The sequence below is a fragment of the Cygnus olor genome, chromosome 3 (genome assembly GCF_009769625.2).
Source record: "Cygnus olor isolate bCygOlo1 chromosome 3, bCygOlo1.pri.v2, whole genome shotgun sequence".
NCBI lineage: Eukaryota > Metazoa > Chordata > Aves > Anseriformes > Anatidae > Cygnus > Cygnus olor.
In genome coordinates, this window is record NC_049171.1 from 111,274,031 (window position 1) to 111,296,064 (window position 22,034).

Here is a 22,034-nt window from a genome sequence, read left to right on the forward strand (position 1 = left end):
CCCAGGAGGCGGCTGGAAAAAAAAAAAAAAAAAAAAAAAAACTCAGGCTCCCCCCCGGGGGAAATTAAGGCGGCTGGAAAGTGAGGAGGATGGGGAAAAAGGGCTCGGTAAATCCGCCCCCCTTCCGGGAGGAGCGGACAGATGAACGTTTTTTTTGGCCGGTACCTGCGGGGCTGTGATTTTCGGCTTTTTTAATTACCTGTTTCTTTCAAAAACGGGGGAGCCGCCGCCGCTCGCCCCCCGAAAGCAGCGCTCCCAAAAGCCCCAGAGACCGGCAGCCCGCGGGTGCGCCCCCCCCCGGCCGCCCCCTTCGCTCCTACCCTGCCCACGAAGCTTCCCAACGAGGTACCACCAACTCCTTTCCCCCCATCCTCGTCTCACGCCCAAAAGTTAAAAAAAGATTTATTTCCCGGCCGGTTATCCCGGCGGAAAATCCCAAAGCGTGGCCCTCCACCCCCCAATATAAATATAAATAAATAATAATAATAATAATAAATAAAAATAATTTTTAAAAAGCACATACAACATAACACCAAAAACCGGGGATGCTGAGCCCGCCCCAAGCCCGGCACCCCCCGCAGCCGCCCCCAGCCCCAGGGCCAAACAGATCCTGCCCCTCCGGGGCAAATCCTGGCCCACCCCGTGCCAATTGCCCCCCCCCCCCCGGCCCAGCACCCCCCGGCTCTGGGATGTCAGCAGCGCGCTCCTCGGTGGTTCTGCTCTCTCTCCTCTCCCTGATTTTTTATTTATTTTTATTTTTTTTTATCTTTCTCTATTTCCTCCAGGAATGAAGAGTTGGCGCTACCGTTGGACTTGTAAAGAAACGCCAGTTGTCTGCTTTTACACAAACAGTCACGTTTCAAAATAAACTTTATAAGGATTCCAATTTTAAAGTAAACCAGTCGTCACGGCCAGGCAGCGGGGCGAAGACGTGCACTTGAAATCTGAAATGGGAACTAATCAAACTTAGCTATTTCTTCCCTTTACTGGTCTGATAGTTTGCAATCTGGACTTCCATACTTAAAAAAAAAAAAATATTTAGTGCCGTAGCCCACGGTTAAAATAGTGAAAAATTAGTCTCGTTTCAGAAATTATTTATTTATAGAACGAACATGATTAAAACATAAAAAACACACAAACTGCAGCTGCAACAAAAAAACCCCACCGTGATTTACGATTATTAAATCTTTGATTGCCATGTTAATGTTTCTTTTTCTACCTTTCATTTGCATTTTAATCTATCGAATCTTTACAATTTTGCTGCCTCCTACTCGAATGATTGATTACACATCTGAAAGGAAAAAAAAAGATCCTAAGCTTTCTGGGCGAGCTTCTATTTTTCCTCCCCCCTCCCTTTGCTGGTTAGCTTTCTGAAACCTTCCTCAACAATGTTAATGCAAGCAGGACAAATTAATTATGCTCTTTTAAATGTCAAAGGTATAAATAAAAACGCCCCCCCCGCCCCCCCTTTACCCCTTGCCCCAAATGGGAATATTTTTCCGAGCCGCTTGTTTTAAAAGCGAGAAGGAATCACCCTGGTAAAATACAATTAAAAGCAGCATACGCGCAGCATCGCGACTGTAAATAAATATTATTGCAGGGACATTTACCTGGGGGCTGGGGGGGGGGGGCGGAAAGGGGCAGGGAGAGGCAGGGAGCTGGGCTGCGGGCGCAGCGGCAGCGCTTCCCTTCTCCGTTCGCCCCCAGCTTTGCCGTTGGTTCCCCCCATTTGCCCCCCCCCAAAAAAAAAAATTGGGGCGGTGCGGGCTGAGGGGTCCCCTCGGTTGGGGGAAGCCGGGGAGGGAGGGTTATGGGGCACCCAAAAAGGTGCCACCTGCGGGGATGCGCCCACGGAGGGGAAACCCACGCGGGGATGCGCCCACGGGGGGTGCCCACGCGGGGGTGCGCACCTTGGGGTGCGCCCAGCTGGGGGTGCCCGGGGGGGGCACCCACATGGGAGATGCTGATGGGGAGCACCCAGGGGGGACACGGCCGCCGGGGGATGCCCACGGGGGGATGCCTACCCGGGGTTTCCCCAGCGGGGGCATTTTGGGGGGACGGTGGAAAAGGAAAAGGGATGGGGGAGGCTCCGCACCTGCGGACGGGGGGGGAAAACCTTGTGGGCAGACGGGAGATTTAGGGGGAAGAGGCGGCGGGTTGTTGGGAAACTAATGGTGAGGTGTCCCGCGGACTGCGGGTTTATTGTGGGGCGGTAACTCCCGGATTTATTTATTGCCGGGACCATATAATAAAGATAATGACCGCAAACTCGAGATAAATGCTTACGCCCGTAGCTGGTCAATTCTTTTTTATTTGAGAGAGTGATCCGGAGAGGTGAAAGTCATCTTCTCCCGACCACAAATATCAGTCTTGGTTTCCACCACGTTATAAACATGCCATGCAAATAGCGGGGCCGCTGCCGGCCCGGGGGGGCTGCCCCTTCCCTTCGCCTTCTGAGCACCCGCCGAGGGCAGCGCCCAGGCGAAACGCCGGGGAAAAGAGCTGCCCCATGGAGAAATCACACTGAAATAGGAAAATGAAGTAAAGTAAAATAAGGTAAAATAAAGTATAATAAAATGAAGTAAAATAAAGTAAAATAGAATAAAGTAAAAAGTAAAAAAAAAAAAAAAGGTAAAATAAAGTAAAATAAAATGAAGTAAATAAAATAAAATAAAATAAAATAAAATAAAATATAAAAGAAGGAGCCGGTGCCCTTGGGGAAATGCCCCTTGCAGCGGGAGCTGGGGCTGAGGGTTGGCCACCGCACCACGGTCCGGAGCTGCTCCCATCCTGCACGCCGGGAAGACACCTGACAGAGGTGCGGGGGCTGGAAAAGAGAGAGAAAGGGGAAAAAATATATAAATAAATAAATAAAATATTGAAAAAAGAAACAAAAAGAAAAAAAAGAAAAAAGGAAAAAAATTAAAATGAAAAAAAAATGAAAAGTAAAAAAAAAATGAAAAAAAAAAGTAGATGGATTACAGATACACACACTCTCGTGGTTCGTGCGGGGGGTAAAAGGAGCAGGCTGCAGGGTGCGAAGAGCCTCAGCCCTCGGCAGCCCGGCGCTGCCCCGAGCCCTGCCCGCAGCCGCCGGGAGCCGCAAGCGGCGGCCCCTCCGCGCAGCCCCGCCCGCAGCCCCCAGGGGCGAGCGCTCTGCTCCCAGCACGACAAGTTGTCTGTCTCACTTCAAAGGCTGATAACCTAATTGTTTCCAGAGTTTAAAAGTAATTAAGCTGTATTAAAGAAACTTAAATAAAAAACAGTTTTCTTCGCGCCGGGTCTTCGCTCATTCAGGCGGTGAGTGGGAGCCCCGTTTCTCAGAGAAATGCATTAAAAATCGTGCATTTATACAGCATATGCGAAAAATGTAAACAGATTTCGTTTTTGAAAGGGTATGGGTAAAGTGGTGGTAATTATGTATAATTAATGCTGAAGGGAAAATGAACACATAATAGGTTCCAAAGATTAAACCATCTGTAACTATCAGGGGAACTTTTAAAGTTTCTCTCTCTCTCCTTTTTTTTTTTTTCCAAAGACATCTATTTCCTTTCACTAAGGATTTTTAGATGTAAAAATTCAAGCCAATGTTTGCCTCTCCGAAGTATTCTGATCTGAGAAACAAATCCCTAAAAGGTTTCAGCAATCCTCAACCTACAACTTTGAAGATCATCCAATATAAAAATAAATCGAACGGTAATTTTAACTATTATTAAAGTTTACAGCACTTAATTTAGTTAGGTGCTGGCTTTCCATTTCTGATTACACCATAAGGAAGTTATTTTACTGAGAAATGTTAAGATAAAGTATAGGCATTCCCACACATTCTTTATATATTTTTTCTGGCATATATTTATTAGAGTCCACTCAATCTGCTTCAATTGCTAGGTGATGCAGAATCACTAGAGCCTTTTTTTTTTTTTTTTTTTTTTTGTCCAGCAACATCATGTTTGCAGGGTAGAAGCAGACTGTGAAGATGCTTATCTGCACACACGCTGTTCAGCACAAGTGGATATAAATTTAAATGTTTCTCCCATCTCGGCTCAAGTTCACAGAAGTAAACCCAGCGTGTTTACCGTCTGCAAACGGAGCTAACTTTGGTGATAACACCAAAACCCCCCTGCTAACAGATTTTGGGGCACTGTGTGAGCTGTGACTTCTGCCTGAGAGTGTGCCCACCCCACCAGGTACATGGTACACGTGGTGGCAGAGCCGCTGAGCCTCCTGTGCCTGCGGGGCAGCCGCCAACCCTGCAGGCTAGTTTGTGAGGCGGGTGCCTGGGCAGTGTGGGGCGAGCAGCTCAAGTTGTCAGGAGTGCCAGTGTTAGGGTGCATGGACTGTTTGGCTTGCTATTGCGTCCTCCTGGGGGGTGAAAATGCCTTGGCTGCTCCTGGTCCGAACTGCGGGTCTGCTCTGGTGCTGGACGTGGCCGGGGTGGTCTCGTCCCAGGGGGAACGCTGCCTGTCGTGGCCAGCTGGCAATGTAAGGAGAGGTTTGGTCTGGCACCCCCACGCTCCATTTATTGCCTTTCGCTTTGAGAAGCAGGTTTATGAGCAGTGGGACTGCTTTTCGAAGTGCACCCTGTACAGAGATGCACGGCTTAACCCCTCAGAGTGATGCCTGGGCTCTTTCCTTGCTGCAGAGGCCACGTAGCTGTGTTTCAGCTTGGGGTTTCTGACCAGCCCGGGTGGAGATCCTCAGCTGAAGACCCTGAAGCCATAAAGGGGCTTGCTCCTCACCAGCTGCTCTGCTTTAACTCTAGGGGTGCGTTTTGGGCTGCTCACTCCTCAGGCTGCCTGGGTGAGGCTGCCTGTGGCCCCCAGAGCTCACCCAGGACTTTTCCTGATCCATGTCTCTGTTGTGCAGAGAGCGAGGTGAGCGCTTGGGCACATGGGATGGGGTGGAGGGGAGCAGGGCTCAAATGGGGATTGTGACCTCAGAAACTTGTTTTGGGGGATGAAAACTGTGAGGCCCAGCTTGCTCCAAGCAGTCCCCAAAGCTGTTGTGTCTGCCTGTGCTACAAAAGCTGGTTTCCTACCCAAATGCCCAGATAGTTGCTGGTAACAGTGTACACAGGCAGGTGCACCGTTCCCTGGCTCTGCCCAGAGTGTGCTTACCTGGCTCTTGCTGTGTTCCTGGTATAGCACCAGCCACATAGACCTCAGCCAGAGGCTTTTTCCCATGCCTGGGAAATCCCCTGTGAAGGCTCCTGTGTTGAAAAATCCCCTCTTCCCCTTGGTGTCCTGGACGGAGATAAAGGACAACACCCTCCCTCCCCCCCTTAGTTTGTCACTGTCCTTTAACAGAGTAAATTAACAGCATACTTCCCTTTCTGATGCCTTTTGATGTGCTAAGCCTCACACAACCACCTTCCTCTGGCAGGGTACTTGGTGGGGCTGAGCACAAGGATCCCCACAGAGGCCACTGAGGGCCGGCTACCAGGGACATGTTGGGGTGACACAGCACCAGGGCAGGTGGCCCTGCCTGGTGGGAGGGCAGACTGCCTCGGCGTGCCTCAGTTTCCACATTGCTGGTGGTTGTTTTGCCCCATGGCTTGTGGCAGCGGGTGGCTGCTCTGGGATCGGGTCACCGCAACAAAATTAACAAATGAGTCTTGTTAACGAAGGGATCGGCGGAGTCTTCCCTGATGGCATTAAAACCTCCTACCTGGCAAATTAGTCCTCCCGCTAACCTTGTTCTCCTCTTACAAAATGTTTCCCTTATTGGAACTCGTTAGTATTCTGCTACTTCCACTGCTGCTCTTTCTCAGTAATTAGAGAGGTGCAGAGGTGGCAGAGCCCAGGTTTGCACCCAGATTTAGCTTTCTGCTGGGTTTGGGGAGTTGCCAGGCTGGTGAATCAGAGCCAGGGCTTGCATTTCAATGGGACGATGGGGGAAGGCTGTAAGTGCTTGTTGTGGGATTTTTGCCCAAACATGACCAGCTGCTCTCCTGAGTCAGTGTCCCTGTCCAGGCCAGAATGGGCCAAAAATGAAAGGTAAAGGCTCAGCTCCATTTAACATCTGTCCTTGACTTTCTGAATGTGGCAGTAGTGGCTCAAGAGGTGACCTACCTCTCCATGGGTACCACTATGCTTGTCTAGCAGAGGCCACCATCCCATGGTGGCTGGAGGCTCTGCCAAGCTGGTGCCCACCAGCAGCTCAGGAACCCGGTGGTGGTGGTGGCCTTCAGCTCAGCTTGGGGATCATGGACAGGGAGTGACCAAAAAGTGCAAGAGATGCTTTGCTGGGAGTCCCCATTGGAGTGAGGAGCTGGATGTGATGGGAACAGCTGGAGAAGAGACCTTTGTGCTGGGAACCTCTTTCAGTCTCCCCTCTGCAGGTCAGGTCAGAGCTGGGAGGTCACCTTGCCTCATTTATGTACTGTAGGTGCTGGAGGGACATCTCTCTTCCTTGACAAAACACTTTCAAATCCAGGGCACAGCTCTGCTGTGAGAGGCAGGGCGGTTACAACCCTGCCTGCTCTCTTTTTGGGGACAAAAAGAGAAAATTACCACAGGGGTCCCACTCCTCACCCACCTGGCTGTAGCTGGGTGGGAAGCACAGCAGTGCCCTGCAGCTGGGGGCTCCTGCCTTCTGCCTGTACCTCTACATCCCCATGCCTGGGAGGTACACACCAGCTTCCTCTGGAAAACTCTTGCAATGAAGAAATGAAGAATAATATGTAAAGAGGGAGGCTTTTTTTAAGCATGTCTTTCTCAGCATCCAGGCAAGGAGACATGGCGTCAGCTGTAGGACCTGTATCAGGGCAGATCCTTGGTCCTCGCCGCCAGCGGAGTGAAGCGGCCCTTCACCTCTGACCGAGGAGGATTAGACACAGGCTCACCAGCGCTAAGGGAGAGATGTGCTGTAAAAATGCCTCCTGGGCAGTGCAGGCTGCAGCTTTGTGGTGGACGTGACCCCAATCTGCTTCAGATGGACTTTTTATGGTGCTACATCACCGTGGTGTGCCCCACCTTCCTTCTCTCTCTCAGCCACAAGCATGCTGGCTCCTAGGTAGGTGAACTGTGAGGCTGGTAATCGATGAGTTTTAGTGTGTTTTTTGATTTAAAGCACCCTGGCTCCTGCTTTAAAACTCCCAACCACTCAGCTGATGCACAGTGTGAGCTTGCCATGCCCAGCAGCCAGCTTGAATGTCACAGTGAGATATTTCAGGCCTGTTTGCAAGCAGGGATGCACTCGGTGTGCACGGGTCAGTGGGTAGGTCAGGGGTAAGGAGCTGGTACTTCTGGGGGGTACTTGCTATCCTCCTGGATTTGAAGGAGAAAGGAAAGGAGAGCCGGTTTGTCTACCAGGAGCTTGGCGGGGAACAGTCCTGGCTGCTACTCAAACCCTCCTTTACAGAGGAAGCTTTGTCCTTGGTCCCAATGGTAATCAGGCTGTGTTCATCTTTTGACCTACAGAATGAGGGCATATACCCTTTAATAATAACAAACAATCAAAAAAAATTCTCCTTATCCATCCATAAGGGAATTCTCCCTGTCCATCCATCTGCTTCATTTTGGAAGTTTCCAAAGCCCTTGAAGTCCATGCCACCCAACTCTGTTGCCATCTGTGTGGGGGAAGTGCCAGTTTTCCGCACACAGATGTTTAGGAGCTATTGCTTGGGAGTTACTGCTTAAATTTGTTGTTCTTGGACAGTCTTTAAGATTAACCACCATTTGGTCATGATCGTTTGGGGAAAAAAAAAAAGCCCTGTAATAGTAATAATAATCAACAATTCCTTGTTTTTAACTTGAAGCTACAGTTGTTAATTAAGCTCTGTGCAGGCAGTAAGCAACCATTATTTTGTGTCAATAAGCAATGTTTTGTCCCCTGCACAGCCAGGAGTGCTGTAGCACAAAGCAGCCCAGCCCTGCTTTCCAGGAAAGGGCTCCAACCTTGCTCCTTGCTGTCTCCAGGTGGAACAGCCCTGGTGTTAGCTCAAGTCCCACTTCCAGAAACAATGGAAAAGTAGTGGGAGGTTTTTCAATGTACATATCTAGCTTGAAATACCGTCCTTCAAATTTTGGTTTGGGGAATTCCTCTTTCTCTGGAGCAAAGAGGAACTTGGTGAAAAGATTTGCCTTCTAAAACTGGTTGACCTCACAAATGCATGGGAGAGTGAGCTCTGCAATTCAGACCATATAAATCCCTGACTTATCTAAACTCTCCAAGGCCTACAACCCTTAATAAATGGGGTTTCAACCAAGGCTGTACTTTCTGCAGCACTTACAGCTAAAAATGAGGGAATTCGTATGTTGATTGCTACTCAGGGCCCCTGGGTGGTTCTTTATTGCTGTGCTGAGACAAATTCAGCAGGAAATTTGAAGTGCTCCCCCAAAATAAAGGGGCGATCTCAAATCAGCCTGAGTGCAGAGGAGAGCTGGGTTTGGTTTGCTCTTTCTCCTTCCACATAGCCAAGGTAGCTGTGTGACGGCTGCGAGCAAGTACGCAAGGCACATGCTTTCAGGAAGACGTGAAGTACCCTTTACAAAAACTGATTTGTTCTGAGTTATCCTCCCTCTTTTTCATCCCTGACTGCTCTACGTTATGGAAGTCTCCCTGCCATGAGTGTAAAAACACACACAAAACCAAGAGATGTGTAAGAAAGCTGGTAACTGAAGCTACACAACCTCCTACAGCATGCACAATCAAAGAAAGTTGGTATTAACTTCATGGTTAGAGGAGAAAAGGCCTGTGAAGGAGTTGAATGGAGCTGTTTGTTTTCCCTTCTGGAGCCCTGCTCCTCCAAGGCATGCTGTTATGCTCACTGGACCTGAGTTTTATAGGTTGGACTGCAGCCTTTGACAAAACTGAATTTGTTTTAAATTACTGAAATTAGATACTTACAATCCAAAGTAGCAGCCTAGGGGCTCTCTTGTGTATTATCCTTCACTCTCAGCCCTTTGCTTTGTAGCATCACTGGAGTAATTTGTTAAGAAAGTAGGGATATAAGGCAGTAACTCTGAAACCAAGGAGGAGCACAGACCAGCTCTGTGTTTTGCTGATACTTGTTATCCCCTTACCGAGCAAGACAGTGCCTCTCCTGGAGGTAGTCTCTTCAGAGCATGTTTTTGTCAAATTTTGGCTTTGGGAATTACAATTTGAACACTGTTCCTCATGGTGTTTGGGTGGCAGCATTGCTTTCTTCCTTTCCCAATGAGGTGGGACATCCAGGGCATGGGGGGGGACTTTCAGGCTGGGCAGAAGAAGAAGGATTTCCTCCTAATCACGGTGACTGTCCAGCTACTCCCTTTCCAACCAAACTTTCAGTGAAAACGGAGTATCCAGATCTCCTGTACTTGCTTGGTCATCTTTCCCAGCCACCTTATCCCATGCTGCACATCCTCATACCTCTGGATCAGATCTTTCAGCAGGACAGTTTTATTGGCTTCAGGGATGGTTTCTATCAACTGAGGATCTGTCCCTTTGTATTTCTAGCTCAGCAAGATAAATAGCCTCCAAATGGTCAGATTTCTCCTTCTTTTGCTTGTAGCATTAATTTGTGTGTGTGGGGGGTAAATGTGCACATGTGAGAGACAAAACGTGAAATGTGTTAGATGGAATGGATGCTGTAAAACCTGCAAGGAAAATCTTTAGGCATGTGGACAATTTGGGGACTTGCCTTCCAGCTGAACTGTTCCCCTCCTGCTCTTGGTGGTACATTTCCTTAGCGGCAGCGCACCCCCACGCCTGTTTCCTGTTCAGGGAGGAGTAGGAAGAGCCACCAAGACCAACAGACACCCACGGCATCTATATCATCACTGGGCTGCGATGCATTTAACATACCGAACAGTAATTCTCCATCATCCCGCACTTGAATGATCTGGACCTATTTATTACATTTCCTGATGTGCTGCTCCGAGAAGCCCTACCTGTGTTTCCCTATCTCTATATAAGCATTTAAGGGATTTCGTTACCCAACAGTGACTTTCACATGAGAGCAAAGAAACACCCTCGTGTTGGTTTATACTCTGGTGATGCTCCAGCCCGTACTCTGGGTTATGTACTCCCTGCTGTAGGGCAAACTGTTTCGCTGTAGGATGTGGAGCCATGGGTTTGCACCACTTAGAAGGGAAGTGCTTCCTTGAGACCTCTCCTTTACAGCAGCTTTTGTGCTGCTGGTGACCCGGCATGCACCGGGGCTGAAGCTTTGCCATCAGTTTTGGAAAACCTTTGGTTTATGAGCCTGTGCTTTAGGCATGTGAAGAATACATAAATGTTTTCAAAGTGATGGAGCCAAGCACAGAGGTCCACTCCGTACCTCTACCCTATGTAGCAGGACTTGTAACGTCTATGAAGGAAAAACCAACGTATTAATTTTCTGCTGCTACTGCATAGTGGGATTTATGCATGCCATTCCCTTACTGTTAATTGGAGATTATCACATCAGGGCTCTCATATCACTAATAGAATAAATCCTTAAATCACGAAGCATTTAATTGTTGCCAATTAAAAGGCCTCTTCCTCCTCGTACTTGTGTTGTGGAGCTCTCAAATGTAAAAGCCCAGGGAGAAGCGGCTCTGGTGACACCGAGGTGGGACGGGGACAGGGCACATGGCTGCAGATGGATGTTGTCAACACATCGGAGGGAGGAAGGTGGGAAGAGGTAAGTCCTGGTGGGATACACCCCTACTTTTTTTTCACCTGGTTCCTGTAGTAATACCCAGAGGTGTTTGGGGATGGGTGCATCCCTGGCTGGACATCGGGGCACTTCTCTTCCTGGGATAATTCTGCAGGCCCAGTTTGTCCCAAAAAGGGATGCTCTAGGCTGGTATGGGAACGCAGGTTTATTTACCTGCCTGGCCTGAGAAGTCTCGGATATTTAGTGACTCAGAAACTCTCTCTGAGTGCAGTTTTCAAACTTATCTTTTTGTTAAAACAGAGCCTCGTAGGCCAAATTTAACACTGAGGCATCATATGGATCATATGGAGGGCTGGGAATAAAATTAATTAATGCATGGATTACAATGACCTATAAATGTCATTGTTTCATCTCAAAGATATATTGGTACTGTAATTTTTACTTAACTCTTTCAAAGGACCACATGTGAGCACAACTGAATGGATACGGAAATTATTTATACAGCATGTTAAAGGGACATTAAAGCATTTCATAGCATGTGGTAGGCCTCTCAGTGAGGCGAAAGGCACAGATCAGCTATCCAGCTGTGGTGTGCTGCTTTGGCTGTGCCAAAGCCACCAGATGATGTACTTTCCTGGCTGTCTCCAAAATAAATGCGAGCAGGAGTGGGCTGGATGCGCATTCCCGGGTGGGGGATCCCCATTTTTATCTGCATCTTTAAATCTGTAGTGGGACGAGGGTGGAGGTTTCATTTTCCAGCTCTTTACAGCTGGTTTTGTGTCCCTGCTGTGTCTTCTGCCCTGGGGCTCATGGAAGGGGGTGGTTTGCCCCATGCCAGGTAGGCATTGCTCTTTGCATAGTAGATTTGCATAGGAAATCCAGCAGTTTTCAGAGATCATTGGCTTGTGGCTGCTGCCAGCCTCAGTGACAGTGGTGGTTAATAGGTCCTGTGTAGCTGTGCCTGCTTTGCAAAATAATAATAAAAAATAGAGCAAGCATCCAGTCTGTAGGGGCTGTAGCTTGCCCAGGATGTTGCTGCATCCCCTGCCCACCCACTGGGCCTCTTCCCAAACCTGGTGGTGACCACCAGTGGTCAGCAAGCACTGGCTGTTAATGCAGATACACAACATGTAAGTAGAGATTAAACAGATGCAAATTTTGTTTTTATATGTGTAAAATACACAAGATATATACTATATATATGCACAAAAATGATATATACTCATGAAAAGAAGGCTGCAGTGGATCAGATGCAGGGAGCAAAGGGACACAGGTGACCCTTGCAGCTGTGGAAGAAGCTGCAGCTGATGAACCTCCCCAACACCCACCCAAGAGGTGCATTTTAATCCCCCAAAAGGTGGTGAAGGAGCAGCGGGGAGATGGGCTCGGCTGCGTGCCTCCCATGTACAGAAAATAAGGGCCGTGAACTATGGCAGCACCCTGGAGGAGCTTTGTGGTGACACCATAAACCAGCCGAGCTTTGCCCTGAGGTTTATGGCAATGTCATCACAGTGCCTTGATGGAGAGTGAGCCTGACCTCGTGATTCACACTTGACCATCTTTTATTTGATAATCTCTATGCGTGGTGGCATTGTGAACTGCTTTGCATGTACTGGATTGAAATGGGTGCCTGAAGCCTCGGCAGGGCTGGGGCAGAGCCTGTGTTTTGGGCAACATAACAGTACGAACCTGAGCACGAGTTTGGTGAATGGGTTGAGCCAACGTGTATCTACTTGTGTCTGAACAGCTCTGGGGATGTATCTTATTTTTCAGAAGGGAAGTTGAGTGATTTTTGGATGGTACTGAGACGTCCACACCCTGTGTGGTGGATGGAGATGCTTGCAGTCTGGTTTAGGTCATGCTGTCGGTATCTGGCCCTGAAGCATAGAGAGGTCTTAAAAACAAAGAGCAATTTAAGGTTGAAATGCCCCAAAGTAGAGCAATTGGACTTTAGAGATCAAATTGCTTTTGAAAACTTGGCTTGGTAAGACCCCAGGACCCCAATCACATTGGTGTTTGGAAAATCTTATGCAATGCATATCCCAGGCAGGCTGCACTGACATTATGCTGCATTCTCAGCATATAGACAGCCGTGACCACAGGTAGGGGAAAAACTTGCATAACATTCACCAGAGTGGCTGTGAAATGAGATTGGGTAACGTGTTTGGTAGGATTCAAAAAAAAATAAAAAAAAAATACCAGGATAGTTTCTGTTCAGTTTTAACTGTATTTGACATTGTGATTTTCCTCTTTGGGATTTACATAATGGAGAAGATTGTAATGCAACATTGCTGCTGTAAGTACCCTTTGGCTGGCACCTTTGCTTTGAAAACAATGCGGTCAGATTGATTTTTGTTGAAGATTGCAGAAATTATAAACAAGGAAGTGACATGTGCAAAGCGAGATGGCTCTGCTGATGTGTGGAGTAAAACAAATCACAGAGTCTGTGCTGGGACTGCCAAACAAAGCGAGTTTTGTGTTGTCTGCGTATTTGCATAGTACAGAAAATGCTATCCACGTAACTGGGAACCATAGGTTCCCCTCTCAAATTCCTCTGTATTAGTAGGGTATAAAAAGGTATCGGTTTCCAAAGTAACCATAACAACATGTTTTCATGAGTTCCTGTTGAGAAGCCAAAAACCTTTGTGAGTAATAAATCAAGCAGTTTATATCTCTGAACTTAAATCTTTTATTGGTTACTGATTAACTTAACTGTGCTGCTTGACAAATCTTCATAATAAATAAGCTAACCAGCAAGCACTTAAAAATCGAGCTAACTTTGTTTAAAGGAATATCACTAAAACATGATCTACATTATAATGAATTTGGCAGTCAGCATGTGGTAATGTGCACGTTTCAACATGAAACTAAAACCCAGAAATCACAAGACATGGATGGGGAGTTATAAAGAGATTGCCCTGCAACGGCTCTAAGTAAATATTGATATCGGCAGCGTTACTTACGGGCAAAAGGGGCGAACAATCGGCATCGTCCTTCCGAAGGAAAGTAGTGGCAAAACATCTATTAACGGTCAGCACTGAGATTGCCTGTGAGCAGAAAGTTATACCAGTCATTTGCATGATTTTAGAGGGCTGATCTCTGCGTATCCTGTGACTGTAGCCATATCCTTCGTGAGGTCAGGATCATGCTGGCAAAATTTTGGGAGGCTTTGCTCTTTTTCCCCCCCTGCATTTTTTTTTTGTGGAAGGCTTATGTGTGTTGTTGGCTTCCACAGTAAGTCTACATTTAAATTAATTAAACTGTTGACAGTTAAATTGTACTAAGTAGCTTCGATATAAAAGATGATTCCCAGATTTTTTCCATGCAACTTAAATAAATAAAGAAAGAAGAAAGAATCTGAGGAACTTCGTTCTAAACATCTGTCTGGGCAGATGTCAAAATGCAGAGTGTTGCTGCATTATACTGTGAGTATATGACACCATGTTATTACTCTTGGCTTAAATATTCACAATGGATTTTATGATCTATTTAAAAGAAATCTTTGATGCGAGTGCAAGCTCTTATCTTTTGTCATAGAACAAGCACCTATGCGGATCTAATTCTAGAGTAAATATTGAAAAATATCTCAATGTCTTTTACATCTTATTCACAGCACATGAATATTTATACAGAGGGAATTATGGATATGCGACTGTGGAAAAGGTTTGGAAGATTTTTCATTGTAAATGGATTGTAGTGAATAAACTCCTTTTTGAAGTAAGTTCATATTGTTCAGAATTGCTCTGGATAAAATCATAAGCTTGAAGCTGTACGTTAGCCAGCTGATTATAATCTAGGATGATAATCTGCATTTCTTCAAGAAATGAGAGAGACAGTGTCAAGGACATTACAAATCCAATAGTAATTTGGGGAATTGAGTTAGAATGAAGTAGTGCTTATAATGTTAATATTCCAGAAACACGTTTAATTTTTGTTTCCAGATTGCATATATTAACCCATTTTATTAACCTGTCTATAGCCTTGATTCAATAAACCATTCCTATTCAGCATAGCTCTAAAGCATATGTTTGCCTTTAAACACATGCTTAAATCCCATTGACTTTTTAATGCTTAAAGTTAAGCATGTGCTTAGATGTTTTTGCTTGGGTCTGTAAAAGAAAGAAAAAAGTATACTGGGGAAAAAAAAGCAATAAAGGATGAAACTTTTAAAATAAGAAAGCAAACCCCCAAACTGTTCATTATCCCCCTGTACACTCAAGAACCTGCAAACTATTTTCTACTAAATACCTGAAACAAACAGAAACAATTTTCATGCATTATTTTGCAGTGTACTTGGACATTAAATTGCCGAGAGACTGTGCCAAAGAGCCCAACAATAGTGGGAATATCTCTCTGTTTGCTTAATGAGCAATGAATGGAAGTGTGAAGGTGAAAAGACAGATTCTGGGTGAGGGAGTGACAAGGTGAGACTGGTTCTTTATCACACCTTTTTCTTTTTCATTTTCAAAGCAGTAAAAAATAACGAAAATAAAAAATGTGGCTGGGAATTGCTCCGTAGCTTGCAGCCAACTGACTTGTGTTTACTCCCATTGCTTGCTTCATGGGAAATGTCAGCTTGCTGCAGAAACTTTTAATTGGTTTATGAGTGATATATTCAAGCTGCTTATTTCCTAAAACATCTGTTTTTGTTTTAGTTCCCCAATGTCAAATGTTTGGTGATATCCCAAGGTAACACACTGTTTCCAAGTCGTATTTCCTGGGGTATCTATCAATAAAATCCCCTTAAATTTAGCATAATGAAATTAGTACAAGGTAGTCAAGAAGTCTCCAGAATCAAGATATCAGAATGTCTCTATTCCCATTATTTTTTCTTATTGCTTGTGATTGACTGCTCTTGGGGTTTAGAGGAAGAAAAAGCCATGAGAGTTATGGCTTATTTCATCTTTTTTCCCTTACCTCTCCAATGGCCTTGAGCAACTATAATTTGTATTGTTATGTAAATTAGAATTAAGCCAGGGGAAGCACAAGCCTCATGCTGCACCCAATGGCAAAATCCAGTCATTTTTTGATTCGGTGGATGGTAAGACTAAAACTTGTTTGAAGATCTGTCCTCTCCATGCGACAACAGGAGTCCTAACGTAAACAGTCAATTGTGAGAGCTAAAATGAGCAAAACATTTATAAGAGGTTTTCATCTGCATGCACGAACATATATCCATTTCCCACCATCCTGTGGCTTGGGACAGAAACGAAAAATGCATTTTTATATAGTAGTTATCCCTCCCGATACCTGAACTTATGTAGGTGTCTTCTGTCTGGACCCCAAAACATGCTTAATTTGCAATATTTATCTACTAGGTGGCCCAAAACCCACTTGGATCTACATTCATCTATCATTTATTCTGAATTTTGTTTTTTAAGCTTTGGGGGAAAGGAATACTTGAGAAGCTTTTTCCTGAGTTTAAGGAAGTTAATTTGAGGCAGAGGCTGTCCAACTGAACTCAGTCAAAACAAAACCCACCTCAGGACTAAATCAAGAAAGTGTCACTAACCAAAATAAGCCTGAAAGCAGAAGAGGAGGGGAAAAAAAATAAAAGTTTGCAGATTAACTTTCTTACCAAACTCATTTGCAACCGAATGAAATGAAGTTATAAGGATAAAATTCTCAGCAGATTTGCACAGCACAGTAATAGCCTTTATGCTTGGAAATTTATGGGCCATGGACAGTTTATAAGAAACGATGTAGTTCATCAGAGAAGCAGACTGATGGAGCACATGGGAGCATTCTGCACAGGAAGTTGGGTTTTGGAATAATACTTACTTTGATAGAGTTGTTTTGTTAGCTAAGTAAAACAGTAGGGAAGCCAATGGCCACTTAGGCTTCAAACATAAATATATATTTATAAGTCACCCAGCTGCTTAATTGAGATCTCTAGTGTTTTCCCTAAGCATATCTTATCCAAAAAACAGTAACATAGAAAATAACAACAGCAGCAAAGACCTGCTGTATACTGAGGTTCATTTAATCAGTCAGTAGTAGTTAGGGGGAAAATGGAGCATTATTTTAGGGGCAGATTCGTTGAGGCTCCCAGAGGCTCTTCAGCAGGAGTTCAGGTTGGGCTCAGATTGCTCCCTAGCAATTTCCTGCCAAAGAATTAGTGGGATAGGTGCCCTTTGCCATACTTCTGACCTTTTTAGTGGCTTTTCCTCTGAAGAGGAGACCAGCGCAACCTGTATCTGAGTTGTGGTACCAAAAACTTGCAACTTGGTTTGGAAAGATAGATGTTGGGGTTCTTGCTAGAGGCTGGCTGCATTGACCAAGGAGGGGGAGGGAAGTACGTGGAGCTTCAAAATGTCCTCCAAGGGAAGTCACCCAGGAAATGGCTCATTAAATTTGAGCAAAGAACTAGAAAGTAACATTTCACACTCCTGGACTAGAACAGCCTGGGTGAACTTGGCATCCCTGGAAAACACTTGGGAAATTTGACAAGTTCTGGGGAGCTTTAGGAAACACTCTGGAGGCTTCACAAGGGTGCTTTATTTCTGGAGCATGCCTCTGAGATGGGGTAGAGGGTAAGGCCTCCCACTCTGGGCACCCTGGGGTGCTGGCCAGCTCCCAAAACTGTGGCTTTATTTGTGGAGTCCAAGGTAGGTAGACACTGGGGACTTGGGCTCGGCTTCAGCAGCCAATCCTCTTTCTTATGTGTTTCTCTCTTCCCCTAACAGGGGTGGGTTTTATTTATTTATTTATAAGCTATCTCTGTTCAATCAGGGCCTTAAGCACAGGGTAAGATTTAAATACAGGCTACAATAATACGTTAAATTGGGACCTCAGAAACATTAGAGGGCCTCAGCAGCAAAAAATGGACAGAGCTGTGAAAAACACACTTGATGGCCACGTACTGCTAAATACTACTTGCTAAGCACTGAAATATCACAGAAGTCCAACCTGGCCAAGTTTTTTTGGGTCAGAGGCTGCTCCTGTGGTTGGGACTATCCTGAATGTTCACCACAATGCCCAGCTGCTGGAACAATGCTTTTAGCTGATATTTTTTATTTTCCCCTTTTCTCTCCCGGTTCTCAAGTGTATTTGTGTTCAAACCAGGGTTTGCTCCTTATCATGTTTGCAGCCCATTTCCTCCTCCTGTTTTATAGGCAGTGAAGTCTAAATGGTAAATTAGTGACATCTTCATTATTATGGCAGCAGAGTGCAGTGCCGTCTGAATGCTATTCCCTGTAGGAGCGAGCAGAAGGAGAAGCTACGATGGAAGCGAAAATGATCGTATTCTAGTATAAATATCTGAAAACATAGCCAAAAACTGCTGTGCAGCTCTCCTGCTTTTCCTGTCGCTTCGTTTTACCAGCTACGTGTGAGCAGGAAGGAAAACATCTTGAAGAGCATTCACTGGCTTCAACAGCATCCTCCTTTCTTGAGACGCAGCTGATTTTATCAATAGCAGCCGAGCCACGCGGCTGGAAATAGGCACTGGTATTTCAGAGAGCTCAGCTCACTGAGGGGGTGGACTCTCCGTATTTATAAGGAACTCTTCCATCGCTGTTCGCACCTTCCTTGGGAAAAAAGGCTGCCAGTAAAAACGCCCCAGAGCTTACCAGACAGTGCGAGCCAGACACTGCAGTGATTTGCTGCTCTTCCTTTCTTGTGTGAAGTGGGGGAAGCCTTTCAGTGTTGGATTGTTTATTTTGTTTGGTGGCAGTTGCCCCCCCAAAAAAGGGGGAGGGGGTATCTTAAATAATATAGTGGTTCAGGCAGCTTGAAGGTGTTGAAGAGAGCTGCTTGAAATCAGTTTATAGCAAGGTTTTAAATTGTGGTTTTGGCAAATCCAGAGCGGCAGGTTCATTTCCCATCCCACAGAGGTTGCCTCTGTGCTCCAAGTTCGCCCCCAAACTGAACGTGTCTGTGAGTGTCAGACCAACCTGGGGACACTTGCCATTTGTGGAGCAAAACTGAGGGACTCTACCGTTCTCCCCTCTCTTTGCCCCCTTCCTTGATCCCCATGGGCACACTGCTGTAGCTTCTGAAGCCTGTGCTGGAGCACACCTCTGCACTTGTGCTGGAAAGGGATGTTCACATCGGGACTATTTCTAATGGGAACCTGGCCCTTCCAGGCAGGAATTGGAGGTTTTATCTCTGTCACTGCTTGATGTCCACAAAAAAATTTGTGCATGCATTCAGGGGAGCTCATTTGCAAAATTTGGGTTCTAGTTTGCTCTGGGACAGGTAACATGTCCTATAAATTTTCTACCTGAAGGATTTATTTGATTTTTTTCTTTTTTTTTTTTGTTAGAGATTTTATTTTAATCAGACTTTAATATTGGGCAGCTTGAACAAAGCTCTAGTTTGTACCCAGAAGAACAACAAACCAACAAATAAGGTAGAAAGAAAACAACTGTTCTTTATAAGGGGGAAGATCCTCGTGCCTGAAGTGTGACACAGCATTGTAATTTGCGTGGCTCTGTCTGAGCGCAGTGCTGGTGTGCCAGTCTCCCAGGGAGCAAAACCACCTATTCTTAAGCAAACAAACAAAGGCCTCCTCAGGAGTGATATCAGCTACCATTTTGCTTTCCTGCCCCAGGATCTCATTTTTAAGGGGCGTGTTTTTCATTTTTTCATTTTCATCAAGGGGTGTTTTTTTCATTTTCACCTTGCTGTTGAGTGGGGATGCTGGCAGTCTCCTTCCACAGCCCAGCTCCTAAACATTGCCCAAATCTTGCTCCTGTTCCCTGGGAATCAGTGACATGACAGAGAGTCTGGTGGTGGGACAGCTGGCATGGCTCAGAGGTGCTGGAGCTGTTGCGGTGACCATCTGACCCAAGGATGTGTCATTTGGCTCTCTCTGCTGCTCTCCTGGCCTCCTGCTCTCCTTTCTCCTCATGTGATGTGTCCTCTTTGGTGTATTCATCCTGCCTTTGGTGTGTCATGGCAACTGTGTCAGATCTTTTATTATTACTTTTTTTTTCTTTTACCCTGCAACTGAACCCCGTCTCCTGGGAAATATGGGCTGAGCCCAAAAGATGTTAAAGTGTCTGCCAAAATGTTGTTTTTTTGAACCTATGGAGGAACAGAAAAAAGAAAGGCAAAAAGAAGGGTCATCCCATCCTAGTTACGGCCACGTTGTGTGACTTCCATCACGTTTGAAAGGTGGATATTTCCCAAATTACGCAAAAGCAGTGTTGCAGAAGACATGACACAGGGTATTGAAGGAGACCTAGGGAGGTCACTGGTCCACCCCTTCACCTACACAGGAGCAGCTATTCTTGGGCCAAATCCAAAATCAGAGTGGACTGAAGACTGGCACGCATGGCTCTGTTTGGTGTCCATTCTTCTAACTGCAGCCAGAGCCAAACACTGGGGGAAAAAAAATAAAAGAAAAAATATTAGAGAATGTGGTGCTCTTCCCACAGTGTATTGATCTGTTGTGTTATCATCATCAGACCCAGTAAAACCAAAAACATCTAACTCTCCTTTGTCACGATCTCTCTCAGTTTTGTAGCCTGACACTGCTGCCTCAACATTTAAGTATATCATGGTTGTTTTCTGGGTGGTTTTAAGTTATCCTGGCTGATCTTCCTGCAGATTTGCCGGTTTCTGTAGGAGCTATTGTGCACATACCAGTGATCTCTGTTCACTGAGCACCCATTTGTTGGAGGTGGCCAGCATTTTGCTAGTGGTGGGAGGCCATTTTGGACTTTTTCATCTTTCAGATGTAGCAAGCCTAGAGGAAACCAAGACCTTGTTCTAACCTCACACCCCACTGGGTCCTTCCAGCTGTCACCACTGCAGGTATAGGATATGGTCATCAGGAGTGGAAAAACAGAAGCTGAGTTAAGAAATACATTGCAAGCAACCTAGCTTCCTAACAAATTTGCTAGCAGGTTTTCCCAGCCCACCAGGTGTGGGAAATGGCAGGTTGGCATTGACTTTTCAGTGAGTGGGAGAAAAGCAGGGACCGAAGCTCCTGGAGGTGGCCATGGTTGAGTGCTCCAGCAACAGCATTAGGTGCTGAAGGGGGGGGAAGAAAAAAGCCCCATTTTCAAGGGAATCTAATTGCTCTGAGTGGAGGCTGGAGGGATACTGCAGTATATTTCACGAGAGTTTACATAGTTCTGGATCCTCTGCCACTTAGAATGGAAAAAAGAAAGCCAATCTGTTTGATCAGGCCTCTCCCACTCGATATGTGTATTGGATTCTACATTAAAGCTTTTAACAGTTACGTACACATCTGAGCTGGAGCTATTGTTAGCCCATGTGATGGATTAAGATCAAGAATGTTAATGTTATCCAAAGGAACGCTTTTTAATGTATATTGCAATTGTATAAACAGGGTCACCAGAGCTAAATGGGATGTCAATGACCTATGAAGATCATAAAGTAAACAAAAGATCTTAAAATAAGCATGTAACCTGAACACGTCGGGGATTGTTGTATATCAAAGGCATTTGCTTATATAAAGTAAGGGAAAATTACTTACGGGTAATGTTGTTTGCCACAAGTCTACCTCTTGCCTGCTCTACAAAGGAAACCTACCCGGAGGGACTGGGGTATGTCTCCATCCACCAGGAAGCACCGAGCCTGCGGGTCCTGGCCAAGCAGAGACGAACTTTTGTACGTGCACAATTAACACACGCTGAGATCCCAGGGAGCAGCGATAAGCCGTCGTTCCTGGTGAGCAGAACAGCTCCTCCTGCACTCACCGGAGATGGAGGGAGGATGACCCTCCTGAATGCCTATGTCGGGTGGGTTTCAGAGCCCTGGTGACACAGGGAGACCATGACAAGTCTCTGGGTTCAGCCAGCTGGGTGGGAATTAGCAGAGGCCAGGTGGTAGAAAATGCCAGGAAGAGTCTAAGCTGTTTTTTTTGTTTGTTTGTTTTGATTTTTTCCCCTTCATTAAGTACGTTAGCAGGACTGATATAGGGCTAAAGAGGAGATGGACTCTATCCTAGAGTGATAGGACAAGAGGTGATGGTTTTAAAATAAAAGAGGGGAGTTCTTGATTAGATATAAGGAAGAAATTTCTTACTATGAGGGTGGTGAGGCACCATATTTAACTTCATGAGAACATCATAAGAAACTGTTCAGTAAAGTAATGGTATACTATACTTACTGTATGTATGGTAATTGTATGAGTTTGTTAATAAGTGTTCTTGGGAAAAGTCTATGCTGGCTAGTTCATATTTCCTTTTTATCTTCTACATTGTTACCAGATTATTTATTTCCAGATTTTTTTCATAGCAGATTAAAATACTGATCTAGAGTAACCCACCTCTTTAAAAGAAAACAACACTTCCTTCCCCTTTCCTGCCATGCTCCCCACCCTGACCTTTTCCGATCCCCCAGTTCTTCACCTGTCCTTCATAAGTCTCAGGTTAGCCTTTCAGAGGTGGCTACAGTTAGCTCCTTAATTGCCATTAGGTGATGTTCACCAAGCTCCTGAGTGCTCCTTTCTGAGTAGCTGAGCACTGGGACGA

General features: G+C 45.6%; 2 long non-coding RNA genes across 5 annotated transcripts; both read left to right on the top strand.

Moving 5' to 3' along the window:
• Positions 1–3,926: 3,926 nt before the first annotated feature.
• Positions 3,927–11,278, top strand: LOC121068126. 3 transcript variants are annotated; one of them, XR_005818632.1, is made up of 3 exons: positions 3,927–4,874; positions 6,721–7,014; positions 9,497–9,626. It is a non-coding gene; the product is annotated as an uncharacterized LOC121068126 (long non-coding RNA). The 3 variants fall into 3 exon arrangements; XR_005818631.1 differs by lacking the exon at positions 9,497–9,626 and adding an exon at positions 7,488–8,022 and having other exon boundaries at positions 3,928–4,874; XR_005818630.1 differs by lacking the exon at positions 9,497–9,626 and adding an exon at positions 9,633–11,278 and having other exon boundaries at positions 3,930–4,874.
• Positions 11,279–14,232: 2,954 nt separating this feature from the next.
• On the top strand, positions 14,233–19,181 carry LOC121068136. 2 transcript variants are annotated; one of them, XR_005818647.1, is made up of 3 exons: positions 14,233–14,302; positions 14,874–15,009; positions 17,701–19,181. It is a non-coding gene; the product is annotated as an uncharacterized LOC121068136 (long non-coding RNA). The 2 variants fall into 2 exon arrangements; XR_005818646.1 differs by having other exon boundaries at positions 17,786–19,181.
• The last annotated feature ends 2,853 nt before the right edge of the window (positions 19,182–22,034 follow it).